The sequence below is a fragment of the Pantherophis guttatus genome, chromosome 5, assembly GCF_059756535.1.
Source record: "Pantherophis guttatus breed Tessera chromosome 5, ASM5975653v1, whole genome shotgun sequence".
Taxonomy (NCBI): domain Eukaryota; kingdom Metazoa; phylum Chordata; class Lepidosauria; order Squamata; family Colubridae; genus Pantherophis; species Pantherophis guttatus.
The window spans coordinates 106,495,318-106,513,623 of record NC_142067.1 but is presented as its reverse complement, the minus strand read 5'-3'; the positions used below and the strand labels follow the sequence as shown (position 1 = coordinate 106,513,623).

Sequence of the window (18,306 nt, the reverse complement as noted above, 5' to 3'; positions counted from 1 at the left end):
TTTATAGTCACTTTTATTTGAAGACAAAGTTTGAACACCCTTTCTATTAATTATAAATTTATTTCAAAACAGCTAGCATATAATAACTCACCTTTTAAATCTCTATTGGTAAAATATTTCTCAGCATGGTGAAGCTGTATGGATGTCACTTAGAGCAGGGCTCCCCAATCTCCGGCCCGTGGACTGCTACCGGTCCGTGCTCCGTTGGAAACCCGGCCGTGCAATCAGCGGGCGAGCACACAAAGCTCCATAAGCACATTCATGAAATTAAATTGCATGCATGAACCCCTCCCCCCTCGCTGCCACCACGCAGCGCTGACGCTGCTGGTCTCCAGAGTCAGAAAGGTTGGGGACAGCTGACTTAGAGCTCAATTTGGGCACAACAAATTTCATTTTAAAGCATATCTGGCTCAAATAACAAACCATGGAGGGCCTTTATATCATTGTGTCTACTATCTTAACCATTGGTGTTGGAGAGTGTGTGTACATAAGTGTTCCTTCAAAATCAGTTTTGACTCCCGGAGACTGCGTGGACAAGTACCTATAATTTTGCTGCATACAGCATGGATTTGTTATAACCATACAGAGTCACTAGCTCTTAGATGATTTGTGACTGCCCCAAAATTCAAGTATGGATAATTGAGAAAAAGGAAAAAATAAATTGCTGTAAAGGTTAGATTTAAAACTTCAAGAACATATCAATAAATGTTTTAACACTGTGCCCCCATATGATTAATATGATTTTTGATCAATGTGATTAGAGGGCATTGCTTTGCTATTTTAGGCACAAGAGGAGTGTTACAAGAAGTGTAGCACACTAAAATTATGATGCTTTATTTTTTCTTGTGAAGTTTTTCCCAAAGGGGAGCAATGGCATAAATGATATGTATGATGTACCAGGGGTGGGTTCTAAATTTTTTTTACTACCGGTTCTATGGGCATGACTTATTTTGTGGGCGTGGTTTGATGGTCATGTGACAATTCTTTAGGATTTAGCAGAGGTACTGGTCTACCAGGCTTTAACTGCTGCAGAGCTGTACCGGTCTACCCATTTGTTCTTGGAGCATTCCGGTCTACCCATTTGTTTTTGGAGGTACCAGTCTACCCATTTGTTTTTGGAGCATTCTGGTCTACCTATTTGTTTTTCGAGCACACTAGTCTACCACCACACTGCCTTTTAACACTGATCAGCTGTAGGGTGGCCCTTTGAAGCCCCGCGGCAAGAGTTTAAACAGTTTTTTTTTTCCTTCTAGCTGATCAGCTGGGACTCGGGGGGCAGCGAATAGATTGGGGGCGGGGCCAAATAAAAGTTAATAACGCGGGGGAGGCAGGAGGGCCCAGCTCCCGAACAAGGAGAACCAGTTCGGTGACGTCATATCATCACCGCTACTGGCTCGGCCGAACCGGGAGGAACCCACCACTGCGATGTACATTAGAAAAAGTAATAAACACAGAAAAGTTTACTTCAGAAATTGCTATCCAATATAAATTACATCTATTTTAGGCTTTTGTCAAAATACCACTCTTGGATTCCTTGTCTGCAAATCCTATTCAGCAGTTAACTGCTTATAATATGCCGCATACCCTGGTCACATGATCAGAATTCAGATGCTTGACAAGTGGTTCATATTTATGATAGTTGCAATGTCCCATGGGTCATGTGATCAGCTTTTGTGACCACCTAACAAGCAAAATCAATGGGAAATCCAGATTCACTTAACAACCATGTTACTAACTTAACAACTGCAGTGATTCACTTAACAACTATGGCAAGAAAAATCGTAAAATGGGACAAACTGACTTAACAAATGTTTCACGTAGCAACATAAATTTTTGTGAATTATTACATTTCAGAATTTTAACAATCAGCTTTACAGTTCTGTATACAACTGCCAGAAGATTAAAAAAACAACAACAATAAGAATCTGGCCTTTTAGAAAATTCATACCTATTAGGGCATAGGACATTTTTAGAATCCGTTTCATCGAAGTTACCTCAGTGGAAAACATAGCTAAATCCTACAGTGTTTGATAAGACTTGTCAGACAAAAGGGTATAGAGCTGCAGCTTTGCACGGTATACCTGACAATATATTCCTACAGTCCTAACATATCTCTGCATGGTCACTCATTTTCTTTTTATAATCTTGCAAACTAGTGATCCAGAAAGTCTGGCTGTAAATCACTGCAATAAAAAGAATCAGATGTTAACAATGCAAGAATGGATTGTTCCTTGCATGAACAAATATGGCCATGTGCTCTGTTGCTTAACCCCAAATGACTGAATGCTAAACTTATTTTGTATTCATTGATCGTAATGATAAATGCCATCCCACTCATTTTCTCTTTGTGCAAATACATTTTCTACTGGGTGCTTATTAGACATCAACATGAAATACAATATCCAACAACATGAAATTTAATGTAGAGAAAAGCAATGTTTTATACTCGGGCAGGAAAAACCAAAGGTACAAGTATAGATTAGGTTTTTTATTATTTAAATAATAAAATAATAAAAATAAAATAATAAAAATAAAAAAATAATAGATTAGGTGAAATTTGGCTCAAAAACTACCTGTGAGAGGCACCTTGGAGTCCTAGTGAATGGTCGCTCAAATGTGAGGCAGCAGTGTGCGGCAGCAGCCAAAAAAGCTAATACAATCTTTGGTTGTATAAACAGAGGCACAGAATCAAAATGATGTGAAGTATTAGTGCCGCTTTATTAAACCTTAGTAAGGCCACACCTGGAATACTGCATCCAGTTTGGACACCGCCAATTATCTCAGCTTTCCAAATCGTCCAGAAGTCCCACAGCATTATGTGGGGACACACAAAAGAAACATCAGTGTCAGATCACTGTAACCCCCTGCATGTGTGCATTGTTTTTCACCTTAAAGTCAGTCCTAATTCCTAGCAACTACGTGGATAAATCCATGCAGGGGGTTTTGGCAGGATTTTTGGAAGTGATTTGACATCGCCTTCTTCCCAGAGCTAAGAAAGTGTGATTGGGCCACCCAGTAGCTGCTGGTTTGCTGTTCTTTGCTGCTTCCTCCCAAAATCTGCAACCTCCAATACATAGCTGATTTCTGTGCAGAAATGTAGGGCCTCAATTATCTAAATTGAGAATGTTCTGCTAAAAGGATATATAGGTGTGGTTAGATGTTTGCATACATTTAGTATCTAAAATTTACTCTAATATGTCTTTAATCAGAATAGAGCTGGAAGGGACTTTGGTGGACTTCTAGTCTGGCAGAGGGCAGCAGGAGGCCGAGCAGGCCGAAAACGGGCCCAGGGGGACCGTGAGCAGCGCCCCTGAGCTCTGTTTTTTCTGGCAGAGGCACTGTGGGCCTGTCCTTCACTGTTTCCAGGGTGGCCCCGAGGGTCAGATCCGGCCTGCGGGCCTTGAGGTTGATACCCCCGCCCTACACCATTTCAAAGAAGTGGCTGTCCAATCAAATGTCCTTGGCCTGTGTTTCAGAAGCAGAAGATCAGGTGTTTAGACAGTTATTTGGGGGCTTGATCATTAGGTGGAAACCTGCTTACCTCATAGTTTAAACATTTCTGGGAAAGAAAAGTGTCCAAAGATTTTAATGTCAAACTGACTTCATAGCAATGGAATCCATTAAGACTAAGTGTCCAACTTGCAAGGCCTGTGAAAGGCTTACTGGAAGAGTACCATGTGGGCTACAGAGCAAAAACTTCTTGCAGTTAATTATCCTTGTAAAATGAGCAGATGCTGTAATGCAAAGATATGAGAAAGGCTGAGAAAAAAGAATCGGCAGAGAAAACATACCCATTCAGAAAGGAAATGTAAGCTACCCTGAAACCTTGTTGCTTTTGAAATATTTATAGTACAGTTATAACATCTATACTAACACGTAAATGTCCCTGAGGTTATTTAAATTTGCTTCTGGGTAAAATACATAGTGGATTAGAAAGGGAAAAACGAAAGATCAGAGGCAAGGATATAAATGCTCTTTTAAACAATTGTAAATATTTATGAAGCATAATAAAGTTGGCATGGGGGCAAAGAAAAGAAATCCTGTGTTTTTAAATAGCTGTGAAGCTAGCAGAAATTTTGTAGTTTTTTTTTGTTTTGTTACTAATGGGTTATCGTTTATATCTATTGGACATCATATATATTTTTTTGTATTTGTGTGCATTGTCCTATTTGGATTTTCTTTTTCCTTAATGGGGCTTCTGCCCCTTTGCCAGAGACATATTCCCATTCTTGCATTGTATTACACAATTATCTCTGTGGAGCAGAGGCAGCCATAATCTTTCCCTGATAAAACGCATCCAGAACCAAAAACAAGATACAGAAGGATGAAAGAAACAATGTAATCTACAAAATCAACCGTAACCATTGCAACCAAATCTATGTGGGACAAACATCACATCAATTAATAACCAGGCTCCACGAACACCGGCTGGCAGTCAAATGCCACGATCCCAAATCCTTAATCTCTACCTACACTGACACCAAACAGCACCAGTTTGATTGGAGCAACAGAGAAATCATTGGCCACCCAATCACCCGCCATGCTTGTGAATTCATCAAAGCCTGGCACTCCACAAGCAATTTCATCAATCTACACATTGACCTACAACCAGCCTACGAACCCCTCAGAATTCAAATCAATCTCACAGCCAACCAGAGATAGCATTGACCCTCAACCAACCCATGCAACCAACCCATGCAACCATCACCTCCCAATGACCCTCTCCTGATGTAACTTCCTCATTACAAGAAACAACACAAGACTCTCAGTGGTTACTCACACCTGACCCATCACAAGACCCATTACAAAATCCTCACTTGACACACCCACACCTGAAGCCCTTATAAACAGAACACTGACATCCCCTAAATTCCACTGAAGGTATTACCTAGCCTGGTAAGGAAACGTTTGGAAACAAATCCACAAGCTCAGAGAACAAACCTTTACCCTCATCTTACACCCGAGCTACAGATATTCGCCACTGTTGCAAATAAGATGCATTGTTAGCATAGCACTTGTCAAATAAAGCACTTGATAAGATCTCACTTTTGACAGCCAAGCAAAACTCATCTATTTGTGTTGCTTCTTTGAAAGTACTCCCTTTGAGATGAATTATGCATTTATATCTTGGAGCTACCCACACCTAACATCTTTAGGTCCCAGCAATATAACAAGTATTGACAGAGGTAGTGACAGATTTTATTTTCCTGGGCTCCAAGGTCACCGCAGATGGGGACTGCAGCCAAGAAATTAAAAGATGCTTGCTCCTGTGGAGGAAAGCTATGGCAAATCTAGACAGTATACTAAAACGCATAGACATCACCCTGCCAACAGGTGATGTATAGTCAAGGCTAGGTGTTTCCCACTTGCAATGTATGGTTGTGAAAGTTGGACCATAAGAAAGGCTGAGCGCCAAAGAATTGAGGCCTTTGAACTATGGTGCTGCAGAAGACTTCTGTGAGTCCCTTGGACTGCAAGGTGATCAAACTGGTCAGTCCTAGAGGAGATCAACCCTGACTGCTCTTTAGAAGGCCAGGTCCTGAAGATGAAACTCAAATACTTTGGCCACCTAATGAGAAGGAAGGACTCACTGGAGAAGAGCCTAATGCTGGGAAAGATTGAGGGCAAAAGAAGAAGGGGATGACAGAGAATGAGGTGGCTGGATGTAGTCACTGAAGCAGTTGGGGTGAGCTTAAATGGACTCCAGAGGATGGTAGAGGACAGGAAAGCCTGGAGGAATATTGTCCTTGGGGTCACGATGGGTCGGACACGACTTCGCAACTAACAACAATATAACAAAAAGTAATTGTCTGTTTATAACCACATTTCCTATTCTGGGTTCATGTGAATGAGCTAGGCTTTAGGCCAGAAATTTTACTCAGAAAGTTAAGTAAATAAATAGTACTCCAGTTGATTAGTTTCTATCCATTGCTTCTTGTCCTACCTTCAGCTGATTTGGAGAATCCCTGAGATATTGGAAGACTGCTATCATGTCACCCCTACTCCTTCTTTTCATCAGACTAGACATACCCAGTTCCAGCAACCGTTCTTTATGTTTTAGCCTCCAGTCCTCTAATCATCTTTGTTGCTTTTGTCCGCACTCTTTCCAGAATCTCAACATCTTTTTTACATCGTGGCGACCAAAACTGGACCACAATATTCTAAGTGCGGCCTCACCAAAGCATTATAAAGTGGTATTAACACTTCACTTGCTTCTATCCCTCTGTTTATGCAGCCTAGAACTGTGTTGGCTTTTTTGGCAGCTGAAGCACATTGCTGGCACATATTTAAATGATTGTCCACTAGGATGCCAAGATCCCTCTCACAGCTTCTTAGTTTATGCTGGATGAAGTTTGCTTATTATTCCATCAATTAATTAAGTTGTTTTGAGGTGCTTGGCATTTAGATTTCTCAGTTAGACCTTTATAGTAAGAGGGTCTGTAAAAAAAAGTTATGATAAGCTAACAAGCTTGGCTGTGTTTGTCAGCACTTAAACAGCTGAACTGACTTTGGCAGCAGTTACAGTTCTTTGCCACACAGATGTTAACATAATGACTACATATTATTTATATTATTGTTATAACGCAGCATTATAATATTAGTAATATTGTGGTGATGCATTATAAAGACAGTAATGTTGTTGTTCAGTCGCTAAGTCATTTCCAACTCTTTGTGACCCTATGGTCATGCCAGGCTCCCTTGTTCTCTTTTGTCTCCTGGAGTCTGCCCAAATTCATGTTCATTGCATCAATGACACTAACCAATCTCATCTTCTGCCATCCCCTTCTTTTTTGGCCTTCAATAGGGCAGAAATAACTATATATAAATAGGGTGTAATACTGTATTGCAGGGCAGTTGAACCTGATGTGAATTCTAACCTTGCGTCACAGAACTAGAGTAGCAGAAAGAACTTACATATCATTTAATTGACTTCCTAGCAAGAAGATTCTTTCATTAACCTTGCAAAAATATCCAATTTTTTGGAAAAGAGCCTTGGTGGCGCAGCAGACTAAAGTGCTGTTAAATAGCACCAGCTGCCTGCAATTACTGAAAGTTCAAATCTCACCAGGCTCAAGGTTGACTCAGCCTTCCATCCTTTCGAGGTAGGTAAAATGAGGACCCGGATTGTGGGGGCAATAAGCTGACTTTGTATAAAAAAGAACACCGCTTGGGGCGGTGGGGGCGAAAGCCCTACTAAGCAGGTATATACAAAAGTATGAAGGCTATTGCTTAACACATTGTAAGCCGCCCTGAGTCTCTGGAGAAGGGCGGCATATAAATCGAACCAATAAATAAATAAAATGAGGTTTGGAATCTGCATCCAGTTTTGGTCACCACATTACGAAAAAGTTATTGAGACTTTGGAAAAAGTGCAAAGAAGAGCAACTAAGATGATTAAAGGCCTGGAGACAAAAACATAGGAAGAACGGTTGCAGGATTTGGGTTTGGCTAGTCTAGAGAAAGGAAGGACTAGGGATGACATGATAGCGGTATTCCAGTATTGAGGGTCTGCCACAAGGAAACACTGTACTTCTGAAATAGAATTTTAATTGCTCATATAATGATACTAGAAAGGGAGAAAAAGCAATAAAATTAAGCAACAAAATATTGGGTCATCCATTCTGGACACAGAAGGAAAATTATGTACATCTAGTAAAGTTCATCAACAGTTTTTAAACGTTATTCTAATCATTTAATTCTAGTTCATAAGTAGAGGATGAGGGTTTTTTTAAACAGAATATGAGATTGCTGCAGTTATCACAGAACAAAGCAATTACTTTATCTCTTTCATTTCAAAAAAATTGTCATCTTCGTGAAACCAGGAAGAGCTCCTGATTGAATTTGTTGATTGATTTCAATAGTAGACAGACAGACAGACAGACAGATAGACAGACAGACATAGATAATCCATCTATTTCTCCATCTCTGTATCACTAATCCTACCCTTATCTAAACAACGTGCCCAAGATTGGCACAAAAAGAAATGATCTAAGATCTGGAGATAGAAAATCTAACGTACACTGAGAACTGTGCAATGCCAACTTCACCCTATTTATTTATTTGTAATTAGAGAGGAATGGCCTTTTTATTTGTTTAATTAATCCAGATGATGGATGTGGTTTTATGCAGGCATGGTGAAGGAATGAGACTTATCCTTGCTGCTATAAATTTGTCATTCCCTATTTAAGGCTACTGCATTCCTGCAACGGTATAATGTGACATTTTGCACCCGCTAATAGGGAAGTGGCAGCTGTTTCAATTCACAGATAGCTTGCATTGGAAAGAGACAAGAGTTCTGGGCCATGCATAGCACTTTTATGGAAGTTCTATCTTACCCCATTGAGTATAAATGTCAGTAAGTAGATTTCTTGGAAGTCTACCTCAGTAAGGGGGTATTAATTACATATTAAGCCTCAGATATTTCCACATACATGTGAGCACCTGAAAGTCTATAGCAGAAACATTTTTCAAGAAATGTGGCTTCAGTGGGACATGGCAGTCTTCTAGAGAAATGTAGAGGACAAATAAAGTTACCTGAAAAAAGAAGGGTTATCATTATTCTTGTTCTTGAATTTAATACCTTCTGAACAACAACAAAAAATCCAGAGCGTTTAACATTTAACCATTAGACTTAGCCAGTGGTGGGATTCAACTTTTTTTTTACTACCGGTTCTGTGGACGTGGCTTGGTAGGTGTGGCATGGCTTGGTGGGTGTGGCTTGGTGGGCATGGCAGGGGAAGGATACTATAAATCTCCATTCCCACCCCACTCCAGGGGAAGGATACTGCAAAATCCGCATTGCCTCCCAATCAGCTGAGACTCAGGAGGCAGAGAATAGATGGGGGCAGGGCCAGTCAGAGGTGGTATTTACCGGTTCTCTGAACTACCCAAAATTTCTGCTACCGGTTCTCCAGAACTGGTGAGAACCTGCTGAATATCACCTCTGGACTTAACTACCTGTAATCACAAAAAGATAGTCATGGTATATCTAAGACAGAATTCTATCCTTCAGGGACAACTGGATCATAACATATAACTTCCTCCCATTTCTGGTCTTGGGTTACTGGTGTTGAGAATCTTCTATCATGGCTAATTATACAGCCATCATGTTTAGTAAACATTGCAAACCTTTTCCTCCATAGTTGATTAATTTTCTTTTAAAACCATCCAAGCATACGTCCATTATTAAACATAGCTTAGCTACGCAGCAAAATTCAACACTTCTGTTCGTGTTATGAAATTTGTACCATTCAGCTTCATTGGATGATTGTTGAATCTAGTCATGAAACACCCAGGATCATATGGATTTTTTTCCAGAATAGAATAGAATAGAATAGAATAGAATAGAATAGAATAGAATAGAATAGAATAGAATAGAACTTTTTCATTGTTATATGGATTTCCCCCCCCAGAATAGAATAGAATAGAATAGAACAGAATTGAATATTCTTTATTGGCCAAGTGCAATTAGACACACAAGGAATCTGTCTCTAGTGCATAAGCTCTCAGTGTGTAATAAATCATAGCTCATAAATCATAAGATACAACCATAAATCATAAGGTATAAACAAGTGATAAATCATAGGATACCAATAGGAGAAGGTTGAAGGAAAGATGAGAAAGCCGAGAAGATGAGAAACATGAGCCGAGGTGGCGCAGTGGTTAGAGTGCTGTACTGCAGCTACTTCAGCTGACTGCTAGTTCAGCAGATCAGCGGATCAAATCTCACCGGCTCAAGGTTGACTCAGCCTTCCATCCTTCCGAGGTGAGTAAAATGAGGACCCAGATTGTTGGGGGCAATATGCTATTTAGTATACTGTCGATTGTTGTAAGCCGCCCAGAGTCCTCAGAGAGTGGGCGGCATAGAAATACGATTAATAAAATAAATAAATAAATAAATAAACATGAGAAGATGAGAAGGATAATAGCAATACAGAGTACTATATGGGTAAATATCTTTAGGCCTAAAACAGTGCTGTGGGAATTAGATGTTTAGCAGAGTGATGGCATGGGGGGGAAAACTATCTTTGTGTCTAGTTGTTTTGACATGCAATGCCCTATAGCTAGGATGGTGAACCTGTGGCACGCGTGCCAGAGGTGGCACTCAGAGCCCTCTCTGTGGGCAAGTCTGCCGTTGCCAGCTGCTCTTCTGGTTTCTGGCACTCACATGTGCACCAGCCAGCTGGTCTTCATGAGCGTTGGGAAACAGCCTGAAAATGGCCTGAAAAACGGCCCAAAACAGGCCATTTTTTCGGTTTTTGGCCCGGTTTTTAGGCCGTTTTCAGGCCATTTTTGGGGTTGTTTACTGGCCGTTTTTTGAGCCAAAACCGGCCTGAAAATGGCCTGAAAAACAGTCTGAAAATGGTCTGAAAAAGGACCTGAAAACGGCCCAAAAAACGGCCAAAAATGCCCCAAAAACAAGCGCACCGGGCAGCTGGTCTTAGGATTTCCAGTGCTCCAGCAGACGCACATGCACACATATTCCAGTTTGGGCACTCGGTGCCGAAAAGGTTCACCATCACTGCCCTATAGTGACATACTGAGGGGAGAAGTTGAAACAATTTATGTCCAGGATATGGAGGTGGGTGGGTGGGATCTGTAGCTATTTTCTCAGCCCATTTTCTGGTTTGTGCAGTATAAAGGGCCTCAATGGAAGGCAGGCTAGTTGCAATAGTTTTTTCTGCAGTGCTAACTATCTGTTGAAGTCTGTACCTCTCCTGTTTGGTTGTTGTGCCAAACCAGATAGTTATAGAGGTACAAATGACAGAGTCAATAATTCCTCTGTAGAACTGTATCAGCAGATCCTTGGGCAATCTGAGCTTTCTGAGTTGATGCAGGAAGAATGTTCTTTGTTGTGCTTTTTTAATGATGGTTCTAATGTTAGGTGTCCATTTCAAGTTCTGGGAGATTATAAAAGCCAGAAACTTGAAGGTCTAATATTGCAAGAGATGGTGGAATAGGAAAGCTTCTTCTAAAATCTACTATCATCTCTACAGTTTTAAGAGTGTTCAACTCAGGGGTGATGTGAGTGTAAAGATGCTACATATTTTCATATATGGTGGACATGTAAAAAAATTAAGGCTTTTTGGATAAAAATATGGTGGATTATTCAAAACATTTTAAAGAAAAAAATTAAATTTAAACCACAGTTCTTTTTGTTGGGAATAGTCATGGATTGTACTGTAATAGAGACTACGTTAGTTTTGAATTTAATAACGGCTGCCAGGTTACTGGTAGCACAGTACTGGAAGAAGGAGGATCCACCCACCATTGTGGAATGGACATTAAAAGTTGTGCATTTGGCAGAAATGGCAAAAATTTCATCATATCTTAAAGATCATTCAAATGAAAGATACATATCGGAATGGAGAAGATGGATCGATTACATACAGAAGAAGTATCCGAATAAGAAGATTCATATAGCATATGAATGAAGTAATTTTAAGTAGTTTATGTTTGTTTTTTGAATTATAAGGAGTTAAGGATCTAGGGAGAATATGAAATGTAATAATTTGTTAGCATATTTTAGTTTTTGATTTGTGAACGCTATACTCTGTGCTTGTTCTGAGAAGTCTAGGGAGGGGGGTGGGGGGGAAGGAGGGGAAGGGTGGGTGGGAAAGGGGAGGGAGGGGTTGAGGGGGGAAGGGTGGGGGCTGAAAATGTTTGTATTTTCTACAAAACTTTTTAATAATAAAAAGAGTGTTCAGCTCAGGGATGAAATGCTCCTGGTTCGGAACGGCTCGGGTGAATAGGTAGCGATGGTGGCGGGAAGTTCGGAGAACCGGTAGCAAAAATCCCTTCCCCCCCCCAGTCTACAGCTTGCTTCCATGCCTGCCTTGCTTCACTTGCTGTAATCCCTGCAATCCATTGCATCAGCAAGCAACTGAATCTCCCTACCTGCAATCAAGCTCATCAGTGAGCAGCTTTTTCTGCCTGCCTTCCTGCCTGCCTGTAAGTTTTTTTCCCCTTTGGGAGCTTTAAAAAAAATAGTTAATTGGGGGTTTTTTTAGTCATTCTTTTTTTAGACCTAGCCATTTAAAGTTTAGGAAGTTTTAAATTTAGCTGCTTTTATATAAAAATAAAAAAAAATAAAATAATATTTGTGCAGCTTTCTGAGATTTTGTGTGTTTCTGTAGTGTTTCACTCTAACTACACAAACACACAAAATCTCACAAAGCTGTATGTGGAATTTTGTGTGTGTAAAGTGTGAAAGTTGGTTTTTTGGGCTTTTTGTGGCTGTGTGAGGTTTCTGCTTGTTGCAGGGACCATTTTGCCCCTGCTTTTACATTGTGGGTGAGCCAGTTGTGTTGTGTTGTGTTGTGTGTGTGTAAAATGTGAAAGTTGGTTTTTTGGGCTTTTTGTGCCTGTGTGAGGTTCCTGCTTGTTGCAGGGGCCATTTTGGGTCTAGCACAGCTGCTTTTACATTGGGTGAGCCAGTTGTGTTGTGTTGTGTTGTGTTGTGTGTGTGTAAAGTGTGAAAGTTAGTTTTTTGGGCTTTTTGTGCCTGTGTGAGGTTCCTGCTTGTTGCAGGGGCCATTTTGGGCCTAGCACAACTGCTTTTACATTGGGTGAGCCAGTTGTGTTGTGTTGTGTTTTGTAGGTTAAAAAAGGGCAAAGAAGTGATGTTCACTTGGCCATGCCCACCTGACCAACAAGCCATGCCCACCCAGTCACCTGATCACCAAGCCCCATCCACTAATTAAGCCACGCCCACAGAATCGGTAGCGAAAATTTTTAGATTTCACCCCTGGTTCAGCTCCAGATTGTTCCGGCTGCACCACAGGGGCATTTATTCTTTTTCCCATCTTGTATGCAGACTCATCATGATCTTGAAGGAGACCAATGACTGTTGTATCATCTTCAAGCTTCAGTACTTTAGCAGAGGGATCCTTAGAGGTGCAGTCACTGGTATAGAGAGAAAAGAATAATGGAGAGAGCACACAGTAATGGAGAGAGTAATGGAGACAGCATACAGCCCTGTGGGGCTCCTGTGTTAATTGAACGGGTATTCGCTATGATTTTTCCTAGCTTCACCTGCTGCTTCCTATCTGTTAGAAAGCTTATAATCCATCTATTAGTGTGGTCAGGCACAGCTAGCTGAGTCAGTTTAGAGAGAAGTATTTCTTGAATGATGCTGTTGAATGCTGAGCTGAAGTCTACAAAAAGGACTCTTGCTTAGGTCTTTGGAGATTCAGGATGTTGTAAGATGTAGTGCAGTGCCTTGTTGACAGTTTTATCTCCCCATCTATTTGTGCGGTAGGCAAATTGCAAGGGGTCTAGCAACGGATCCATGATGGTTTTCAGGTGGGCCAGCACTAACCTTTCAAAGGTTTTCATAACTATGGATGTCAGAGCAACTGGTCTGTAGTCATTCAGCTCCTTAATGGAGGGTTTCTGGGGCACAGGATGATAGTAGAGCATTTGAAGCAAGAAGGGACATAAGACATCTCCAGTGATTTATTAAAGATGCGAGTGAAGATGGGGACCAGTTGATCAGCACAGACTTTCAAGCAACTTTGCTAATAATTTAGCTGATCCCTTTTTCCATAAATATGAGAAATGTGGAAAATGCATGAGATAGCAGAGGTCTGAGGAGAGCAGATGCTGTCCGTATCTTGATCTGGATGGAAGATATGTCAAGACAGATATTTGGAATCCATATGATGAGCTACAGCACCAGGTGTATTTCTACTCATCAATCAGAAATTTGTGACAGGCTCAAGTTCATAAGAAAGCTTCATCAGACCTTTCTCCAAAATGGTATGCAACCCTAAATGGCTCCCGATCATGCTTCCTTTTATTTATAGGGGATTAAAAATACACCCTTATTTGTTTGAATAACCATGATCTCTCCTCAGCACAGGTATGTGGATTGGGACATGTTTTGGATCTCAGAAAGAAGCTCATATTACTTTCACTGCCCTCCCTGTTCATTCCACAAACAACTGCTTATTTATCTAAACTGTCCCAAAGAAACTAAGAAAAGTCACGCTCATAGTTGAGGGAAGTGCATGCCTCGCCATAAAACACTCGGTTTAGACTCTCATAGAGATGCTGATCTCAGCTTGGTGTAACATCAGAAGGAGATTCATTTAGCATGACTTTTTCACATATGGTCCAGCTTCCAAGCTAATTTGCCTTTAAGCGATGCATTTTAGTCAGATATGAACAATGTCTAAAAGGTGAGTGATACCCTCCAAGGAAAAGTTAGAGTTATAAATGAATCTCAAAGTCTATGGAGATTCTCAATCATCCAGGTCATGGTTTATCCCAAAGATTCCCAAAAGTGCTTTTTCCGAAAGGCAACTGGACTTTCTTGGGGTTTTTTTTTCCCTTTGAAAATGTTTTGTTTATTGGAAGAGAGGTGAAACCTTTTCAAAGGGGGAAAAAATGAGAAAGTTCAGTTGCCTTTTGGAAAAAGCACTTTTGGGAATCTCAAAGTCAGTAAATGACAAAGCAATGCATGAGATTCAGCTCCCTCCCCCCTTTTTGTAGTTTTTGGCTTGATTAATTGATTACGTGCCATCTAGTTGCTGTCAACACTTAGTAACCACATACATAAATTGGGAGGCTTCAGTAATAGATAAAACCATTCACGTGTAATTATTTATACAATATTAAATACTCTTTATATTATGTTTTCCACATTGTGGAGCCCTGGTAGCGCAGCAGACTAAAGCACTGTTATTAACATCAGCTGCCTGCAATTACTGCAAGTTCAAATCTCACCAGGCTCAAGGTTGATTCAGCCTTCCATCCTTTCTAAGGTAGGTAAAATGAGGACCCAGATTGTGGGGGCAATAAGCTGACTTTGTATAAATATACAAAAGTATAAAGGCTATTGCTTAACGCATTGTAAATCAAATTAAAAAAAAATTGTTTAGCATATTCTCCAAGAGCCAGTTTAGGGTAGTGGTGAAAATATCAGGCTAGAAACTAGGAGACTGTGAATTCTAGTTCCTCCTTATAGACTAAGCTAGCTGGATGACCTCGGGCCTGTCACTATCTCTTGGCCCTAGGAAGAGGCAATGGCAAACCGCTTTTGAAAATGTTGCCAAAAATATTGCAGGAGCTTGTCCAGGCAGTAACTAGCTGCCAAAGTCTGATACAAAGGAACCCCCAAAAAACATATTTTCCAATATTACAGGTTATTGTTTTGCCTTCTCATTCATTGTAAGTCATAAACTTTTGAACAGTGGTTTGTTAATTTTTACAATAAATAGGTAATAGTTAAGACTGCCTGCCTGCCTATCTATAGTGCTCAATCCAAGAATGCATCTATTCACCTATTCTCTCTCTCTTTCTTTCTCTCTCTCTCTCTGACCCATTCTTGATGGATATCATCAAGAATAAATTAGGTTCTAAATTATTTAACAATTGCAAAAATCTGGTAAAAGAGCTGCATCTAAAAATTAGTTATTATGTGCTTTTGTATTAATAATACTTTTAGGATGGCTACACCTTCTAATTTGTAGTAGCTGTTTCAGTTGTAGTCCTTACCTGTGGTGGACTGCCAGGATGTTTTGAAGGGAAAACTGTCAAAACTGTAACTGCATGATAGAAAAAGGACTTCTGTTTATCAGCCAGCTTGCTGCAGAGCCTGATGCCAATTTGGGATTTAGAGGGAGTAATTGGACCACATCACACAATTGGCCGCTGTGCTTAAGGGAGTCTGACCATTCCCATTCAGACACCTTAACCACTACACCATGCTGTTTCTCTGATGAGTAAATAAGTAAAGTACAGGTCAAGATGACAGTTGTTTGTCCATTCAGTTATCAGGTATCAACCTGGCTCAGTGGCAACCAATTAAGTAGATGTGTGATGTAGCTGATGGATTTGCCATTTTATGCAGGGGTGGGCTTCAAATATGTTAGCAAGGGGTTCTCTCCTCGGGTGTGGGTGTGGCCATGGAGGGCGTGGCCTAGTCGGCCTCCTGCACCACAAGCGGGGGGCTTTTTGCCCTCCCCAGGCTCTGGAGACTTTCCTCGTGCCTCTGGGAGGATGAAAATGGCCTCCCCAGGCTCCGGAGCCCCTTTAGAGGCTGGAAATGGGTCCGAACTTCTGGTAGGCCTGTTTTTCACCCTCCCCGAGCCTCCACATGTGCCCTGCACTTACCTCGAATCTAAAACGGGCTGCATGGGAACTCCTGGGTGGGGCGGGGCAGGGTGGGCGGGGCCAGCCAGAAGTGGGATTTGGGGGTTCTCCGAACTGCACAGAAACTTAGGTAGAGGTTCTCCCAAATCGCTATGAACCCCCAGCAGCCTACCCCAATTTTATGTGTCTTTCTTTTGTTCTAGTATGTGTTTCTTTTAATTGTTGTTTCCTATTCTATTGTTTTCATATTCTCTGTTGAATTTCACCCCTGCTTCCAGGGCACTATCTCATCCATTTCCAAACCTTTACAATGCAAATTTAAATGAAATTGGAACATTTTAGTTTTTATCTGTTTTGATCTATGCTGATATTCGTAGCACACTATTGATGACTGAATCTGTTTGTGTATGTCTAGAGCCCCTAGGTATCTGTGCCTGCAGGAAATCATTGTCAGTTGCAATTATCTAATTAACTTCATTTTCCCAATAATATCATGGTTTTTGTGATGTTGTCATGGCTTGTTACCAGATACTGTAATTATGTCCAGAGATTGTAGAGTATATAAATTTCTACAGGTAGTCTTCAGCTTATGACCACAATTGAGCCCAAAATTTATGTTGTTAAGTGAGACATTTTGTCAGCGTTCCAGAAAAACCCCCAACTCTAAGTAAAGATGGGGAAGCAAGTATTTTCCAAAGTCCTCTTTACTAGAATAGGCAAACTGGTACATCTGGGAAAACCTGAATCTGAAAAGCCCGGTTTTTCCTTCAGTAAGTCAAAGCACCCAAAACCATCCCCTTTTCCACCCAGTCGGTCACATGCTCCAATCAACGTCTGTTCCATCCAGATACAGCCCCCTGACCACTCCTTCTCCAGATGCTGGATCGCCCTGACCTTGACCGACAGGAAGAATGCTACCACAAGCAGCCTCCCACCGGCCGGTACGCTCTCATAGAGAGGGGCTCCTCCGGATGCCATCAGCTAAACAATGTCGACTGGTGGCCCCCAGGGGGAGGGGGACCCACTATCTGGAACGAGCTCCCCCCAGAGATACGGAGGATCCCGGATCTGCGCACTTTCCGCCGTGCTCTTAAGACACTCCTATTCCAGCAAGCCGGCCTGGCCTAATTTTCTCCCCTGTTTTGAAATTCTTTTAAATCGAAATTTTAATCTGTTTTAAATTATTGGGATTTTTTTAATTGTCTCGGGCTAAATTATTTAATCTGGTTTTAATTATGTTTTTTAACTTTTGTATCTATGTATTTTATTTTGTGCCTGTTCACCGCCCTGAGTCCTTCGCGAGTAGGGCGGTATATAAATCTAATAAAACATAAACATAAAACATAAACATAAAACATTATGTCTACTAACCCCCTCTCCTACTTTCCCACACATGAGGAGGTGGCAGCATTGGAGCTTCCGGCTTAATATGGCTTCCAAAGCTGACACATTTGTTAGCTGAGTTTTGTCCCATTTTACGACCTTTCTTGCCACAGTTGTTAAGTGAATCACTGCAGTTGATAAGTTAGTAAATCAGTTGTTAAGTGAATCTGGCTTCCCGATTGACTTTGTTTATCAGAAGTTCGCAAAAGGGGATCACATGACCTTGGGACACAGCAACAGTCATAAATATGAACCAGATGCCAAGCAGCTGGATTTTGATCACATGATCCTGGGGATGCTACAAAGGTCGTACATAACTGTGAAAAACAGTCATAAGTCTCATTTTTCAGTGCCGTTGTAACTTTGAATGACCAGTAAATGAACTGTTGTAAATTAAGGACTACCTGTACTCATGTTTTTTGGGCATCAGGTTGGAAAATAACTTTTCCAATGCATCTGTGTTTGCATGATTTAACAAAAATACCTTCAACAGTTCTGTCAGGGTAAATGTCTAACAACCTCACAATCATAGGTCCACAGCCCTGCAAGGGTTAACTGATCACACATCCCATCATCCCCATAACCACACCTTACCTTCTGGCTCCTCCCCCTGTGTATAAGAGCTCCCACCACGTGGAGATCCAGCAGTTCCAGAGGTGTACCTGTATAGGAAAGACCAGAGGTCAATAAGTGTTAACCTCATTAGATCTGGGGATAGACCAGGCATGAAATAAAAGATATTGGAAAACCATATTTACTTGTCCTGTGAGTTACTGGGCTAGATCCATTCTTTAACAAGTTCTGCAGAAAAAGACATTAAAAATA

General features: G+C 40.9%; 1 protein-coding gene across 1 annotated transcript in view; it reads left to right on the top strand.

The window, feature by feature from the left end:
• Window positions 1-3,702: 3,702 nt before the first annotated feature.
• The window catches only part of METTL21C (methyltransferase 21C, AARS1 lysine), a 53,489-nt gene continuing 38,885 nt past the window's right edge, over window positions 3,703-18,306 (top strand). The window contains exon 1 of the mRNA XM_060686582.2: window positions 3,703-3,808. The gene's annotated coding sequence lies outside the window, so the exon portion shown is untranslated. The remainder of the gene's footprint in view (window positions 3,809-18,306) is intronic.